Raw genomic sequence first — 18344 nt, 5'->3', positions numbered from 1 at the left:
TGAAATGTTATATTCACAGATGCCAACAGAACCTCAATTCAGATGCTTTTTGTGTTAAGATAGAGTCTTTAATTGCATAATCACATACTATTTTTTCCACAGGACCTCTGTCTCACTTGGGGCACAGGACCTACAAGAGGGCCAAGCAGAGGTTATGCAGGCACACATAAATCTGCCACTTCCTAATTTAGCTGTCCTTGACTTTGCAACCTGCATTATTTTGCTTTCAGAGAGATGCATATTATTTTCTTTTCTTAACCCACGATAGAGGCACTTTTCATAAATTGTTTCTTTTGGTGGGAAACTGTTGGATGTCAGCTTCCTAAAGGAGAAATAGTGAAGAAATGGATAATTCAGTAAACACAGCCTCTGTGCATTTTTAAACGTGCATAGACTAACACTTCATTTGCTCTCAGCTTGGAGTGTCTCATGGTGTTTCAAGTGCTAAAAGATTTACTATGGTTTATGACTTAAATATTTCTAACTCAATTTGTCGTTTAGCACCAAACCCCCCTGTCCTGCAGCACACTCAAAGGCTAAAGGGCACCCAAGCATTCTCCTGCTTAACTGCCCATGGATTGGAGCAGCTCTCATGACCTTTCTATTGCTCTTGGGATCCTTTATGAAATTAATAATTAAAATGCAAGGCCTCAGGTCCCTCTGTGATGTTATGCTGGAGGTTTTCAGTGCAAAACCAGATTCCTTCAGTCACGATAATTTTTATACATTAAACAGATTTGCTTGAAAAGAATTATACTGTCCCTCAGTATGATTTTGGTTTTTCAATCCACCCTACTACCAGTTTGCTCTCCTGCAAAGGACTGAGTGCATTTCCATTAAATTTAATTTAAATTTCATTTCAAAGTACATCTTACTCTTTATGGCTGGATGTTCCTTTTAAAAACATGCGACTTCTGGCAGGTATGACCCAGGGTACAAACACATAGCTTTATTTGCTAAAAATAAACTATTTAGTTGTGTAGCTTTGCTTATGGTTCCATCATTAAAATGCTGGGAAATTACTGTACAAAAATGGACTGAAGTTACTGGTAGAATGAGCAGGAAACAAAGATCAGAGGAATGAAGTGTGATGAGCAGGCTGTCATATCCAGTTCTCCAAGCCTTGTAAATGGAAAATACCCAACCTTGACTTGTATTGACTTTTTAGAACAACAGTTATCAGAAAGAGCTCTTTGGTCCAAGAAGATTGTGTTTAATAGGTGGCCAAGGCAGTGGGTTTGTAATCTGTAAAAATAATTTGCTACAGTCTACTGGAACAATAATTATTGAGTGGCAAATGCATTTTAAGGCCTTTTAGTGGCAGCTCCATGATTGATCCTGTAGAGACTATTTTGAATCCACGTTTTCATGCCTTCAGCAAATGCAGATTTTAAGTGAGAATTCAGCTGTGGAACATTGAAAGCCTTCAACGCAGATACGTGCCTGGGCTGTGTAATGGATGAACAATCTGAGGTAACACTGAAAGAATCCATTTTTTCCTTTCCAAATTCTCCCCATCTGGATTTACTAGATTACCCAACAAATATGAGTTAATATTCTAGCTTGCAGAGAGTTCTCCTCATGTTTAGAGGAGCTGTGGATTTCATAACAGTTTTATGAGTTTAGAGTTGCTTTTTGGAAATGTGTTTTTAAACAGAGGATGTGTTTTATCTTTTCTAGAACATATTTTCTTGATTTAACTGGCGTGGGTTCATATTTTTTTGAATAATTTAAGCGGTCTGGGTCCAGGGCCCAAACTGTGTTGACCTTAAATATAATCCTGGTGGAGTGAATGTTGAAATAGCAAAGTGAAGTTTAGTTTTGTGTTGAAGACCAGGGTCAGTGAGAAATATTTCAGCTGTTACACTGTCCTGATTTTAGAAGGCAAATGAAAGGCTTCTGTGCATCCCATTGACGTGTTGTGGCTGAATGAGTGCACATGCATCATGAGCTGGAGTCTGATAAACTTGTGCTTGGAGCACTGTGAATATATAAGGAAGAGTCTGTTCCTGGGAGAAGTCAAACACAGGCTCTGGAAAGATCCCAGCAAATCACAAGGAAAAAAAAAAGTTATGCAATATTTGTTGGCAGGATGTGGAACAAAAGAGATGATTTACAACTTTATTTGGAGTGGGGGAGCCCCATGGACATTTGTGGTTTTCACCAGTGTCAGGTCAGGAACCAGGCCCAGGAGCAGCCCTAAAGGGTCAGGAAAAAGTGTTATGTGCATAAAATTAATAATCGTTGTGGAAGATGCCTTTTATATTGTGTTGAATATTGGAATTTTCTGTTGGGCTGCTCCTTGTGTAGGGGACATAACAGGGAAGCACGGGACCAAGACCAAGCAAGAAGGACTACAGAAACTGGCAATATCTAAGATCTTATGCTCCTGCAGGAATGGAGATCCTTCCAAGAAAGCTGGATTCTTGGGGGAAGTAGAATCTCAAATCAGAGATTTGGTCAGAACCTAAGAAAATAAAATTTCTAGTCCCGAGGGGCAAAATAGGTAGAACACACAATAGGTAGATATATGCTTCAGGCAGCCCTACCCAGCCTAGGTGGTGGTTGGTGTTTCTGCATGGTCCAGACATTAACCAGGCACAAAGCATGATCTGTGCTTGGGATGGCCAGTCTACCTCAGTTTAAGGATTTGGTGTGAAAAACTTGCAGAACAACTGTTTTCTTAATTGGGTGGAGTAGGAATGGAAGGCAGTGTGTTCCTCATCTAAAATTTAATATTTGAAATTATTTTCAGTATTTGAAAAATTAATTGAATAATATTTTGGTAGTATTAGTCACCCATTCACACCAATTACTGACAAGGACTTAGCACAAATAACATTTCATTTTTCAAGCTGCTCTCTTGCCTGAAATGAAAATTGGATGTAGAGAAAATGTGGAGATTTTTGAAAGAGATCAAAAAACAATTGAGTCCTCCTGAAAAAAAAAAAAAAACAAGGATGGAATTTGTTCAGTTCATTTAGAAACACAGCCTCTGCCTTCAGAGCATTCTCAACATTCTATATTTTTTCCAATCACTAGCAAAACAAGGGGAAGGGCTTTCCCAAGGGAAATGTGCTTAAGCCTGCTGCAATGTCTGCGAGGAGCATGGGTGCTGGTGGAGAGTGATACAGGGAGGAACTGTGCTGTCAACAACAGGAAGCTGCTGAAAAACGAGCGGTGCCCCTGGGGAGGTGAATGCACAGCAGATGTCTCTAATTGTGACTCACACTGTGACAACTGACAAGAGAAATTCTGCACTCTTGACACTTTAAAGATACCAAAAATACCAGAGAGCACATTCCATGGCTTCTTGAAGACTTCCATATCGAGGTAGCTGGGGGGGAGAGCTCCATCTCCTCCTGTTTCCATCACTAAACAGCCCATAAAATTTGCTGTTGATAAGCTTCCAAGCAGCCAAGCATTCTAATACTTAGATAAGTCACTAATGTTAATAAAACCACTGAAGAAATAAGAGGGAAGAGGTGCAAAGGGGATTCATGTGCAGGGCAGCACCAGTTGCTTTAGATACTGATCCTTTCAATTAGGGGTGGTTCTGGATAAGAAAGGGGAAAGTAACATCCTTGTTTATAAGCACTCTTAGATTTTGAAATATCTCTCTTTTTTCCCCTTTTCTGGTTTTTTTTTTTTTTTTTCATCTGGAATGACTGCAAGCTTTTTCTTGATGTATTCCAATTATTGTCCGGATACAGGGTTGCAGATTTATATTGTGCTTCTTTAGTGGAGTTACAAAAAGTCAAGACCAGCAACCATTCATAGCTGGTTGCCAATTTTTTATTTTGGGACGAATGCCTGGTTTGGGTGGGTCTGCAGATGTCAACTGTGCTACTCCAGAAATGTGTTTTAGTTGCTTTATTTGCTCTCTTGATGCAACTGCTTTGCTAACAGTAGTTTAATATGGTGCTCAGGCAGTCTGTCCCTTGAGCATGGTCAGGTTGTTTTGTGGGCACCAAAATAGCCTAAATCTGCTCCTTAACATGGAACTCTGTGACCATTGATATCTGCCTGAGGCATTGTTGTCATTTTTCCTTTGGTCCCATGCAAAAATTTTCCCCTGGGTATTTGGGGAGGTGTGTGTGTGTGAAGTTCAGTGTGTTGGAAATGTTTTTGGGAGTGTCTCGTTCTGACTGGATTCAGATATCTGATATTTTGGCAATCTCCACTATTTTTCAGGTTGTTGATATTTGTGGAAGATGCTAAAGATGGAAAAGTGGTCACTTGGGAAGGCACAACACTGCACAACTGTTCCTCCCACAGCTGCTGGGGTGCTGCTCCAGGATGCAGTTTCAAAGTTGGTATTGGATAAATGGTCCTGCAGGGAGGTGCTGGGTTTGCTCAGGCAGGTCACACAGGTCAGAGCCTCTCAGCTCACTTCAGTGTTTCTGGCTTGGAGTTATCTTCACCACTTTCTTTTATTATTATTTTGTTTTGTGTTATACCAGTTAAGCCTCTGTGTATCTTGCAGTAGCTGTGGTAGTCGTGTCATGTCACATTGCATCATCTGGAAATCTCACTGCTCTGTTACACCAGTGGGCCCTCCTTTGGCCCAGTTCTCGTGTGTCACTGATGCAGTTTGAGGTGAGAATAATTGAAAATATTGGACATTTTGGAACAAGACCTTCCCTTTGCAACTGCTGTGCCAGACTGACATTTGACCAATTTGCCAGGAGATATTTTATTAGAGGTCAGCTGCTATTGCCATTTTGAAGAGGCTGTTACTCTGTGAAAAGCCCAGGATTTACACTGATTGGAATTATTCTACTGAAATATTTGTGTTGTGAGACTTGAGGAGTTGTAAATTGTGTACACTGGGTTACATTTTCTAAGTTAATGAACCTTTTTCTGCATCCAGCTCACAAATATCTGTGCAGATACACACATATGAGCCTTCCAAGACATGCAAATCTCTGCTATCCTTCTGTGGTATCACCACTGCCAGAAAAGTCAACTGCAATGCAAAGCCAAGGAGCAGGACTCAGGAAACCCTCCTGCTTTCATGTTTGGTGAGAATTTCAAAGTTTGTCTCTTGTGGTGTTATTTTTTCCTGCTGATAGCAGGAAGAGGAGCAAGCACTGCATGACATTGTGCTCTCAAATCCTTGGCAGGGATTTTGAGACCACAACTCTTCTCTGGTTCTTAAAGGCTTTCCCTGGGAGAAGTTGCAGGATGCGGCGGAATTTCTTTCTTCTTTGTGTCTGTGTTGGCTGAAGGAGGACAGAGGAGCTTGAAAAGGCTCACCCTCCTCAAGGAACGCTATCTGATTCGTAAGCATTCCTAGAGGTTAAGGCTGGTGACTATCAAGAAAGCAAATACTTCACGCAAGGGTAAGTCCTCTAATTGTGTTTGTGTTGAATAACTGCCAGATCCCCATGTCAGGATGTCTGCAGTCACGGCTCTGATCTCACCATTCCTTCCTCGGCTCTTGCACAATTGTGTTGCATGTTTGTGGTACGGGAGAAAGTTGGAGAGCTGGGCTATGAAACCATCTCAGGGAAGGAAGCCATGTTTTATTTTAGTTGCTTGGTTTGGATAAAAGCCTGTAGGAGATGGAATAACATAAAAAAATCCCCATAATGCAGCCCATTCATGGAAAACAAACCTGGTTTTCTCTACAGATATATGAAATATGAGGTTTGATAGCCAGGTTGGAAAAGGAAATGTCAATAAAAATGTGTTTGCTAGTGTAGTGGAAATCCGCACGTACATATGTGTGAAGTTATTACTTGTTCTACCTGGACTCTCACCTGTGATTGCAAGGTCTGTTGGGGTCAGGCTTGTAAATTCAAAAAGGGAACTTTTGAAAAACTGGTTATGAATCTGCTCCTCTGATGGATCACTTCAAGGATCTGTTGTGGCAGGGAAGCCACAAAGCAGTGACAAATAACAGGTTACAAGAGAGGAAAGAAACCGAAAGATACTGGATTGAGTTTAGCAAGAGGGAGGGAAGGGAAGAACATCATAATTCCTTCCAGCCATTGCAGAAGAGTTTTGAGGACTCTCAGAACAAGCAAGGATTGAAAGCCACTCAGGTTACACAAATATTAAATCCTGAAAGAAGACAGCAGTTGCCTTAGCCACAGAAATGTTGATTAAAAGTAATATCCTGGTCGGTCTCAGTACCATAAATCTATCCTAGATGATAAAGCTGTGCATTATCCCTGTTTGGTTAGAACAAAGCAAATGTCACAGAGGTCTAATTTTAATACAGAAAAATAGTAAGAGGTTGAGTTAATCTATGACCATCATGTCGTCTCACATAATAAAATCTGGTGAGCTGGTAGCAGTGCTCCAAGAGGATGTCAGTTCCACTTCCTAAACCAGGAAGGGGAGAATTATCAAGAGCAATAAAGAGCTTGTACAAATAATACGAGGGAAATCAGAAGTTAATCTGAATACCAACTCACTCAATCTAATCAGTAGGAACAGCTCCCTGCCAACTGCTCCGTTACCTGAAACAGGGGTCAACTGATAAACATCAGCCGGTCCTCTCATTAAAAAAACACAGCTAACAACCCCCCTTCATCTCCAGATCTCAAATTCCATCGTTCCCGATAAGCACTAACCAGTTCCTCATCTCTCATTTGCAGTTCATATCCTGAGCTACACAGATTTGTGTTAGAGATAAGGATATGAGAAAGCAAAGCCATATTAATGCACATGCTGCAACCTGCGAGCCTCTCCAGGGCTGCCGTGCCTGGCGCTGGGAACTGGGGTGGTCAGTGGGTCTGCACTGGGATTTGGGATCTGGCCACACCCCGCTTGTTTGGCAACCTCAGCCCAGATGAACACAGTCAAGGAAAGCACTGTGAGCCCCCTGGGTGGGGAAACAGATGGCTGGCAAAAGAGGGAGCAAGCAAGGAAGAATGGGAGCGAGAAGGGGAAAGAAGGACGGGGAGCTGTAATCCCAAATTTATGAAAGATGTCACCCAGCTGCCATGACACCATGTTAGCTACTTTTGGATTCTCATCCCACTGTTAGATATTTGTCAGAGCTAAAGGCAAACCAATATTTTCTGTCTTTGCCTTTCAGCATGGATGAGGTTTCAGTGCCCTAAAAAACAGGTAACACAAATCAGTGTTGGCATTCAGATGGCAACCAGTAAAAGGTGGTTCCTGAATCTGTGTTCTGGGGTTTGAGTCAAGCATTTCTCTTCAGCCATTTATCCAATGTTTTTCTAAATTTTTGGAAAGGTACAGAACTTTTGCTTTTCTTGGTAGCTGAGAGAAATAAGGCTTGAGTCAGCTGCACCACAATGCAGAATTCTTCTTTACAACAGGTTAGAGGCTTCCCAGAGAAAATCGCTCTTTTCCGTTCTGCAGACTTTGGTTCTTCATGTGTTTTAGATTTGCAGATAAACTAGTCAAAACTAATCAAAAGCAAAACAGAACACAACCAATATAAAATCCCCCAACTGCCTTTTTAAAGGTCACTGACTCAACTATATTTAGTTTTAATATTTTTTTTAATTTCAGAGTGTGGGAAATAAGCAGGGGTTATTTCCTCCAGCAAACCAGGGTTTTCTTAGCCTCTTTTTTTGACTTCAGATTTAGCTGAAGTCAAATACTATGACCTGTAATAATCTGAGAACAATATGTCTTGTTTGCACTCAAATTGCTATTCACTGTCACTTTACTTGTTAAAGGAAAAAAATAAAGCCTGTTTCAGTGAGCCACAGGTAAATTAAATTTAAATCAGTTCTATGATTAAATTCTTGGAGAGAAGCTGACTGTAGCAGCTTATATATGCTCATATTTGTGGAAAGTCTACCCTCAAATCAGAAATATGTCAACATTATTTCAGTGACGTTTTCCTTTTGAAAAATTTCATTTTTGTCAAAGTGAGTAATATAGATAAACCTAATAAATGGATTAATTTAGGTCATTATTTGGGGAAAATAGATGTACTCTTTCACATTATGTTTCTCTGTGAGTTATCACCCATTTGTCTTTCCAAGGACATGCTCTTCCTTCCACTATTTACTTTTAATTTCAAAGGAGAAAAATAATGGGTAATGGGGGTTTTGGATTATTATTTCACTTGAAATGCTGAGACAGTAATGAAATAAAATATCCTATGCATCCTTTAAAAGCCAGACACTTGCTATTGAAGGGGAAATAATTCCCCCCCAGGCCCTGTTCCACCCCAAAAAAGAAGAGAGAGAAAAAGAGAACAGGTGCAGTTAATGGGCCAGACTAAAGTATCATGGGAGATTTTCAAAGCCACAGATCAATTTAGCTGCACCACTTCCGAGGAAAATAAATGAGTGCTGTTTACTTGGGTTTTCTGCAGTTTGAAATTATCCTCTCCAATGTAAGCTTTGGGGCAAAGTCTACTTGAAATAATTGCAGCCATTTGGAATTGACATGTCAGCACCACCTCACATGACAGGGACGAATGCCACTCACTCATACACAGATTTTCCATAGACAACCAGAACAGCAGAGAATATTGCCAAGCATTGCCAGGGAAAAGCAGGAATAGCCTTGCCTTACAATTCCATGCTTTATTTTGCTACTTTTTCAAAATTGTCTCAGAGTGGGGAACAAAGTCTGGGCATTTGTCTCAGGCAGGAAATTCTATGTCTTCTTTTCCTTTGGTTTTAGCAGAACCTTTCTTCCTGTCTACACTCCCTGTTGTATTTGTTTATCTTAAATTGTCCTAGAAAATTATGAGTTTATGAAAATGTAACATGTGTCTTGATTCTATGAAATTAATAAATTATTAATTAAGTCTTTCAATCCCACATATATACATACACTTAGATACATATGTTGAATCTATTAAAAAAAAGCTGTCAGGAACTTTGGAATTATACAAAAATTAGACAAAATGGTACATTTAGTACACCATCTGCTTTATTAATGGGTAACTTACTCATCTCTGGGCCTACATCACACTTTGTGCTGATCCAAACACACACCCAATTAAATTAAAGGGATTTTATCTGTGATCTTATTTTAAAACCTTAGTTCTTTGCAAGGTCTACCATTTTGTAAAGTCACTGTGGAAACACTGTTTATTGAAGTGCTAATGGCTTATCCTAATTTCCATAAGGGAGCTTTTTTCCTTCATGCACTCTAACTTTAGTTGACCATCATCTTGTTTTATAGTCAGTATTTAAAAATTGTTTTGGCAAAGTGGCTGAGTAATCAAAAATGCAAATTACCTTTCTTGGACCATTTTTTCCTTATTTTTATTTTTCATGAAATATCTTTCATGTTTTCTTCCTTACGTTCACCTAGTGCAGGTAAATTCAAAGCAAGAACCACATTATTTCTTTTATTCCAATGACTCACTTCAGCTAGGAACAAATTCTTTTGTGTTAGATGTTCCTTCTAAGATAATATCATACACTAAATTCCAACATATTTAATCTTTTAATGCAAAATCATAGAAAAAAAATTATTGAAAATAACCCATAGGTAATGGAGCAAGCTACTGTAGAGTCATCCTCAGGTCTGGATTCATCTGTCTGTTTTTCTACAGATTGGGGGGATTCTTTTTTTTTAAAATTTTTTTTTAAGACAGTTTTTAATGCTTGAACAAATCCCTTTTTCTTCCCTTTGGTAATGTGGTTAACTGTCTGGAATGTGAGCCACTGGAAATTCTTCCCCACAGAAGAATCTCCATTAAGCTTTCAAACAGAGTTACTTCATCCCCACAGCTGCATGGAGAGAAGGCTTTCTAGCTCCTAAATACTTACTGTATATGTCATCCTTAAATTTATTTTTTTTTTTTCTCAGCCAGAGCTTTGGGAGCAGGTGCTAGCCTTTTGCTTCCTTTCTGCTTCCTCTGTGGGGAACGGGCTGGAAAGAGCCAACTAATTAGAAAATTCTACAGGGAAATTAATTCTGCAAACAGCTGAGGAATGGCATTTCAGTATAATGCTCACTTTGTCTGTCAGCAGAGTGCTGGTTGGCTTCACAAGTGGCAGCTCTCCCAGATGTTAAACATGTTGTGATGAGACCAGAACTGCATCATATGTTGCCCGTTTACTAAAAGTCGTGGTGCTCTGGAAGAGTAAATACATTAAAACCAACCTCTGGGACGTGCTGTGTTGTGTCACAAGGCAGCAGCATGGGTTTTTTTACATATTCTTGAAGTGTAGCAATGAACCAAATAGTTTTTAGCCAGCTTAGTTCCGAATGCTGCCTTTGCTTTCATGTAGGGCTGGGGGCATGGAGAAGGAGGGGCAAGGAGCCTCACTAAACCACTCTGTGTAAAGGCCTGGGTTGTCAAAGCCAGCTCTGTGACATGTCTGAGCAGAGCCCAGCTGGCTGCTCTCGGGCACGTGGGGACAGTCGGATCCGCATCCCAGGCTTCCCGCTCCGGAGGCACTGGCGGCAGAAACACGCGGGCAGGGCCCTCTGAAGGAGCCTGTTCTGAGATGTGCATGGAAACAGCACCGAGTGAAGATGATGACAGACTACTCATGTCCCAGAGATCTCACCACTACCTGCTTTGGTCACCTTAGTATTTCTTACTTGTGGGCAAAGCCCCAGCCACTTGCATTACCTTATGTGATGTGCCTGGTTCTCAGTGTGCTTCCTGTGACAGACCTCTGTGACCCTGCAGCCCAGTGCTCCTGCCAGCCACATTCCTCATCTGTCCCTTCCAGAGCCCCCAAGTTTCCCTCCAGCTAACCCTGAGGAGCAGAATTCCCATGCACGTTGCTCCCAGATTGACGTGGCATCCCTTCCATGAGCTGCCAGGAGGTGGCCCTGGGCTCTGTTTTAGCATTCAGCTATCACACTCCAGATGTCTGGGAATTTGCCCTGGATGGAACACTGGAAGAGTGACTTCTGAGTTCCCATTGAGTAAATACAGAACTGCTTTCTTGTCTTTTAAATCTCAACATGATATTGAAGCTTGGGGTGCTCTGAACACCTCTTTGTGGTGGTTCATTTTTCAGGTGTCTTACCCTGCCTCAGTGGCTCTTGTACCCTTGAGCTCTCTTTTCTACTCTGTCTCTATAGCTAAATGCTTTTCCTTCCTCTGTCTCCTAAGAACTAATTTGTCTTATCTAAGAATATAAAAAATAGGACATTCATGCAATTCCCATCTAGATATGGTATTTTTCTGCAGCTGAAGGCTTTCCAAAGCATTTTTATTTGTCTTATATTTGATTGACTGTAGCAGGACTAGGGTTTTTTTTTTCTTTTCCTTTTTTGTTTTTAATTTCCATTGTCTTGTACTTCACAAATGCAGTATAATAATCATTCCATATTCTGTCTCAATCAAAAATCTCATCACTCCATATTTTCTTATCAGTCAGTTCTCTCCGGCATAACTACATTGCTTGATATGTTGCACAGTGTCGGGTTCAAGGACTGTTTTTAATGGAAAAATATTAATATCCTTTCACTAGTCCAGTGTTAACATGTAGATGTTTTTTGAGAATTATTTGGTTATAAACTTTATTTGAATAGAACCTTGCAATTTTGGCCATGCTTATGTTGATTTGTGATCATCTTCCAGCACAAAGAACTAACTATAGGGCTTTGACTTGGAAAGAGTCATTTTCACAGATGAGGATCATGCTTGCAGAAGAAAATAATAGGATTTCATCTTTGTCTTTAATAAAAATCAAGCTAGTTTCTATATTTTCTAAATTTACTTCACCTGCTAACAATTACAATTTTCATAATGAGATTTAATTGCTTAAGAAACCATTGAAATTATATCCCAACTAAATATTAACATCTTCCCCTCTTCTAATTCACAATTTGAAAACATTCTTTGCATCTTTTACTTGCTTTCTATAGATGTGTGCATTAACAAATTGGAAGGACTAAAAAGCATCTATCTCCAAAAGAGATGTGCATGGACTTTTGGATGTGAGCAACTGGAATTTAAAGTTTCTTTGCTCTAATGTCACACACAGAAGATTTATTCTGCAGTCACATTTTCTGAATTAATTGAATTTTTAATTTTGTGGTCCTAAATGCATCACTGCCTGGCAGTTTTCCAAAGTGCATTGTGATATAATGATGCCTGCATTATGGAAGCTTGTCAAGTGGTCCGTGCTTAACATGGGGACCTGTCTGCACTTAAAACAAGAACCAAATGAAATTATTAAATATTATTATCACATATTCTTCCCAGAATCACACTTTTTATTAGGGTGTGATGAATAATTGCAGGAACATTGGCAGCTGAAATTTCTAAAGTGATTGTCAAATAGGAAATAAAATGGAAAATGGGAAATAAAATGTGCTATTTATTGCAGGTCAAGATAGATTGCCTTTAAATTCTACCTAGATAAAAGTTCTTAGTGATTTAATTTTCTGTTTAGTATCATCCAGATGTTCAAACTGACCCAGGTGGTGTGGAAATTTCATTTTTCCAGCTTATGATAGTGAATTGAATAATAAAAAACAATCATAAAACATCTCCATATTGCATCCATGGAGATTCACTAGGATGATTTACACTAAATGGATTTTTACGTGGAATGAGTTTCTTTTCCAAAGTTCAGCAAGAGTCAAGACTACATCCGTATGTGTTTAGGAGCCAAAAATTGTAAGTAAAGGAGAAAACACATCTGTGTGTGGAAGTTTTTGAATAATTGCACTGTTTGTTTAATGATATAGCTGATGTTATGAGCGCTCCTGGAGAGAACAGCAGAGCTGGAGCAGCAGGGATAAGGATGTTTTCCTTCAGGGAAACATGAAATGCTTTGTTTTGTCCTGGTGTGTTCAAGAGAACTGCATTTCCATTTTGGCTTCAAGAGATCTCCCCTTTTAAAAAGTGAAATTCTCCTTCACAAAATAATGCTGCTTTAAGAAATTCAAACTTTTATTCATTTACTTATTTACACTTCAAAGCAAAGTAGTTTGCTCACCCATTTTGGGAACAACTCTACTTGCTGAAGCTGATTGGAATTTGCAAAGGGTTTTAGTAAGTCCAAGATTTCATTTTTCAGCCAATTTTGTATTCATCAAGTAATTTCATTCATCTCTAGCTATGATGTTTCGGTTGCAAGTTTGTTGGGGTTTTTTAATGTGTGTTTACCACCCATATTGCTAGAGTTAATAAATAAACACAAATTGATTTATGACTTGTTTTGCTTGGACAAGTTTGTGAATGTTGCATAGCATTTAATTAAATTCTTTCTTTCCTCCAAGGATGCCATATCCAAAACAAATTGAAAATTTTGTTCAGAAATTGTGCTCACACTCTGTAGCATAATGGATACTCTTGAGATAAACTGACATCTGGGGTAGATCTTCATAAGAATGGTTTCCAAAGTTCAGAATGGAAACTTTTAAACTTTCAAGCTGTCCTTAAGTTATAATATATGCCTGGCTTAGTATTGCATTTCAGTATTTACATAAATTCTGTATTTTAAATAACAGATGCACCTCAGCAGATTGTAAACCTTTTCTTGATACATTTTGGCAGCAGCTGCAGGTCACATCCCTTGCTGAATTTCTAGATTGTTCACCAAGGTCAACATTCATCAAGCATTTTTTCTACTACACTTTAAAGATTTTCCTCTCTCTGCTCTGGAAATGCAAGTGTTATTCTTTTCTCTGAAATCCCACCAATTTGTTATTTGTAGGCATGGCTTGGAGAGGAAGGAGGGATGAGGAGACAGTGGGAGTGAGTCATTATTTTATTGTAGTGACACTCTGGTGTTATTCCAGCCAGTCAGTTTTACCCCATAGCTGCTGACTGCAGTGCTATCCATGGCAGATGCTCAGAAATGAAAATCTTTTTTTGCTGCTGGTTACTGTGATGTAGCACAGATGAGAAAATAGGTATATATATTTACACCAACTTTATCCTCTGACCAAAGAATCTGACAGTTTAAATCTGTGCCACTCTCCCAAAGGTGTGTGCAGGTTGGACATGTGTCACTCCTATTTATCAACAGTATCCAGAAATACAGGAACCTAACTGTGCTGAGGATTCATGTAAGGATGTTATTTAAACACCTGCATTTTGTGGCCAGAAAAGCACTCTGTTAAACTCACCTGAGGGTCTGCTGCCTCCATAAGAGGAATGTGTTGGAGTGGATAAGGGGACTAGGTCACGTCCCTCGTGTCTGAAAGAAAAAACGTAATGGCATATGAATAAAAAACCAGAGATTTTCAGAAAAGACCTTGATATTTTGGTCCTAATTCAAAAAATATTTTTTTTTACATTCACAAATACATTAGGCCAGTGCTGGCTGCTTCTGGAATCCCACCCTTAACACCAGCCTTCTTAAGGGCCAACCTGCTTGCCTTCCTTCCAATGCTGAAAAAAATCCCTGAAATCTCGGCCCCTCAGCCCCAAAACAGAAGAAAAGAGGATAGTTTGTGGTTTTTTATTTGACAGCTTGGGGATTTTTTTGGTAGGCCATCTAGAAAAAAAATTCAAGCGGAAATTATATGAACATAAAATTGTTTTTGACACATTTGGCAAATAGTAATGTTTTTAAGAAGCCTGCTCTGAACCCTGTTGGGTGAGCAGCCACTTGCTCAGCTTGAGTAAAAGGATTTCTTGCCAGAAAGCAGAAAGGAAAGATCACCAGCTGGGGATTCATCCTTTCCACTCATATTTTCTTTGCCTGTGACTCCCAAAGTGTTTGGTGAAATGGCAATGTTGTTGTACTTTTACAACCAAAGCACAGGAGATTAAAGTGAAGATATGAAAACACAAATGCTTGAAAAGTTACATTCCTGGAAAAGGGAGACACAGAGGAGCTGACAGAGAAAGCTGATGCTCAGGAGTACCCTAAGAACCTTCATAGGGCTGGTATTTATGGAAAACAAAGCACTTTCTTAGGAGTCTAAATTACACACTAAGCAGTGGCCCCAAACTTTTATTACATTCTAGGAAAAGATCAGGAAAAAGAACATAAAATACTCAGAGTTATCTGTACTAAATATTAGACTGTATATTATATCCTGTCTTTAATGTTGTGGAGAAAACCAGAATGGTCTGAATTACTATCATTTTTTAAAAACTAGAAACATAATCTGGGAAGAAGTTTTTATGCTGGGCTGCTTTTTAGCTGGGTTGTTTCTGAGGAATTAAGAAGAGCTGAAAATCTCATATTTGGCATTGCATAATCAATGGTTCAATGACTGACCAAATACCCATCATTCTGTTCCATTCATGAGATTATGCCATACACAGTCAGGTGGCATTTGTCCAGAAGCTGACATGTCCTTTCATTGCTAAAAACCTTGGTTTGGAATGGAATGGAGTCAAGCACAGGAAGGAAATGATTATGGAAACTGTAAGAATTTGAGACCTCAGCTATCTTCAGACACAGCAAAACATTTCCTCCTGTTATCAGCAGGTATGTAATTACTGATCAGACAAACATGCCAAGAAATATTTCAAGAAGGTATTTGGCTCCCAGAAGCTGATTCTGCCTTCAGAGTGCTTGTCAGACATAAGCACAGCATCATGCTGGCATATTTTGTCTTATATGAAGAGAAGTAAAAGGGGTGAATATTTAGAGCTTGGGCTTTTACTGCCTGTTTCAAGGGACCCTACTGAATGTCTTTGCACCCTTAAGAGATCTTTTATTAAAAGAAAGATAAGCTCCAAAGAACACTGTTAAACTATTTTTTTTTCATTTAAATGGCCATCATATTTGCCTTTTTTTTTTTTGTTTAAATATCCATCACAGTTTAAAATGATAAGATTGTGATGGATACACCTGATTACATTATCATAGTCTAGGAATTTTGAGATCAGCTCAGGTGCCAGAAAAATGCAAGCAATGAATAAGTTAAAATAATTTTAAAGCGTAAAAGGCAATTAGAAGTACAGATGTGAAAGGCAATTAGAACATGTGATACTGATGCACAGAATTTTCCAAGTTATTGGAGAAATTTAACTGTGGCACTGATTGTGCCAAACCTTTACACAATACCAGTGTTTCTTTCAACTGGAAATTCTGATGTCAAACATAAAACATTTGCATATCTAAAACATATTCTAGACTTTAAGCCACTTCAAATACTGCCATTTTCAAATAAAATTTTGAATTTTATCCTACATAACAAATTGTTTTTGTTCTCTTAAAATAATATATTGTACAATTAAATATCAAAATAACAACAGTATTCTTCTGCTAGATTGACAGAGCAAATGGACATAAGTAAAAATGTAGAATATTTACTGCACAGAAAGAAGAAAATGGGTTGGGTGTGGATAATAGTTATTTAACTATGTTTTCAGTGGAAACCACCTCTTTCCTGAATAGGGCTGGTTGTTATTTGTACCTGCATCCTCTTAACTTAGAATGACCTTAAAGAATGTTAAGTGAAGGCCAATTTTAATTAACTACAATTTGCGCAGTTAATGCTGGAGGAGATCAGCTCTATATGGAAGCAGTGCAGGGCTGAATCTGCAGAGAGCTCATTTCTGGCTAGCACCACCCCTCACTTACAGGCACGCTGCCAGCTAGCAGGGCTTTTTGCTCCAAGATTAGGCACATCTCTTCCTTAATGGATGGAGGGGAAGAGCTAAATCAGCTCAGAGTAATGTCACTGGAGAGCAGCAGGCTGAACTCTTCCAGGGAAAGCCAGCAAGATTTCAGCTACATCCCTGAGAGTGAGGCATTTCACTCTATTCAGGTTTCTCTGCTGTGAATTAAATATCTCTAAACTGGCTAAAGGAAATCTCAGGCCTATATTCAAAGCAGTCACCTGAGTGTGGACCTGAGAAGTGTTGGTGACTGAGAACTTGCCAGGATTTCTGTAGCAATCCAGTAAATCAGTGCAATAAGTATTCAAACGCAGCCACATATATATGGAGGCAGAATATCCAGCCAGAGACCTATAAGTATAATATTTCTTCAGGTATACCATGCAGTAAACTGTCTCACTATATAGGGCAAAACAAAAGCAAATACTTCTGCTGTTTCAGGTCTTATTTTTGAAAGTAAATCTTCACTTTATCCAGTTTAGTATTTTTAAGGCAATGATCATGGAACCATGACTTTTCAGCCCTACTGACAAAGCCTGGAAGGCACTGAGCAGGTCATGCAGATCTGTGTTTCCCTGAGGGCGCAGACTGCTCAGTAAATCTGCTAGGTCTTCTCACTTATGCATTGAACTTAAAAAGTAAAAAAACCCAAGAAACCCGACCCCTAAAAACAAGTAGCGCTCCTGTTCAGAGGATGCTTGAGGGACTTAAGTTCTTTTTCCCACTTACCTTCTATGGGAGGAAATATTTATGGAGGAAACAAACTGAAAAAGATCACAAAGATCCTGCCACACAGATTTCCTGGTGTTATTCTACAGAGGAAGAGGCAAAAAATTCTCTACTCAAATTCCTTTCTCCATGTAAACAGAGGGAAAATATATCGTCTTCTGTCAACATTTTGTTTTGCTCACTTGTCGCTATCATCAAAACTATTCTATGAAGATACAATTTTTTAATCACAACTGGTGTGTTCAATAACAAAAATGTTCCTTTGGGTATGCATTTGTATTGTGCTGAAATGTATTGTTTGCTAAGTGGCCTTATCTATAATTCAGACAGTATTTGTGTGCTTTGGAAGATCATTTGGCAAAGTCTGTGAAAGGAAGTAATTTAGTTATTTGGCTGCATTAAGGATGAAATTAATTTAAGATGAATTAGAACTTTTAGAGAAGGGCTATGAAAAGAACCCAACAGCCAAAGTTCTTGGCTTTGGAAGATGTAATTAGCCAGTACTGGAAGAGCCTTGATGAGCATGCAGTTGGATATCCATTAGTGGATCTAGAGTGGCGATTTGAGAAGGTGTTCTCATTCCCTGGTGAATGCTTGTAGCCTGCTTGAGTGACAAAATAGATTAATTTAAATTACTGCTTTAAATTTTTCAGGGGCAGACTTCAGTTTGAGTCCCTCTCTCCTCCCTCTTGTTGCTCCACAGCCATAAAAACGTAGAGATGTTGCAACCCAAGTACCCAGGTGAAGGCAAAGCTCCATCTGAGAATGCCTTGGGTTCCAGAAGGTTCAGGTTCACAGCATGAACTTAGAGACTGGCTGTTGAGAAGACACTGGCTGGTAAGTCTTTGCTAAGTGAAGATACACTTCATAAGCATTTGTTTTGGGTCATTTCCAGAGTAGTGATAAATCTGCGCAATTTTATTTTCACCTCAACAGGACATTGGACATTGCTAAGCTGTTTAATGTATGTAATGTTATACACTGTGATAAAAACAATGCATTAGTGAGCTGAGTGACAAAAAGAATGTGTCTAAAAAAGATCCTTAGGGATAGGCCAAGATCGCTTGCATTTATTTTAATGATATCCAAATGGTGTTCTAATTCAAGATATTAATAATTACAATGAGCAATAAAACTCTAGAAAGAGTTAAATTTACTG

The 18344-nt window shown here is 39.0% G+C and overlaps 1 long non-coding RNA gene across 13 annotated transcripts in view; it reads left to right on the top strand.

Moving 5' to 3' along the window:
- The window catches only part of LOC113459103 (uncharacterized), a 202898-nt gene that overhangs the window by 158102 nt on the left and 26452 nt on the right, over positions 1–18344 (top strand). For 7 of the 13 annotated variants that reach the window (XR_012580579.1, XR_012580577.1, XR_012580574.1 and 4 more), the window contains 4 exons: positions 4195–5024; positions 5127–5345; positions 15136–15317; positions 17839–18022. This is a non-coding gene — a long non-coding RNA (uncharacterized LOC113459103). The remainder of the gene's footprint in view (positions 1–4194; positions 5025–5126; positions 5346–15135; positions 15318–17838; positions 18023–18344) is intronic. The other 6 variants (XR_012580573.1, XR_012580578.1, XR_012580575.1 and 3 more) reach the window with 6 other exon arrangements.

This window comes from Zonotrichia albicollis, chromosome 5, assembly GCF_047830755.1.
Source record: "Zonotrichia albicollis isolate bZonAlb1 chromosome 5, bZonAlb1.hap1, whole genome shotgun sequence".
In the NCBI taxonomy this organism is placed as follows: Eukaryota; Metazoa; Chordata; class Aves; order Passeriformes; family Passerellidae; genus Zonotrichia; species Zonotrichia albicollis.
Note: the sequence above shows the minus strand (reverse complement) of the source record. Positions and strands in the feature narration are given on the sequence as shown.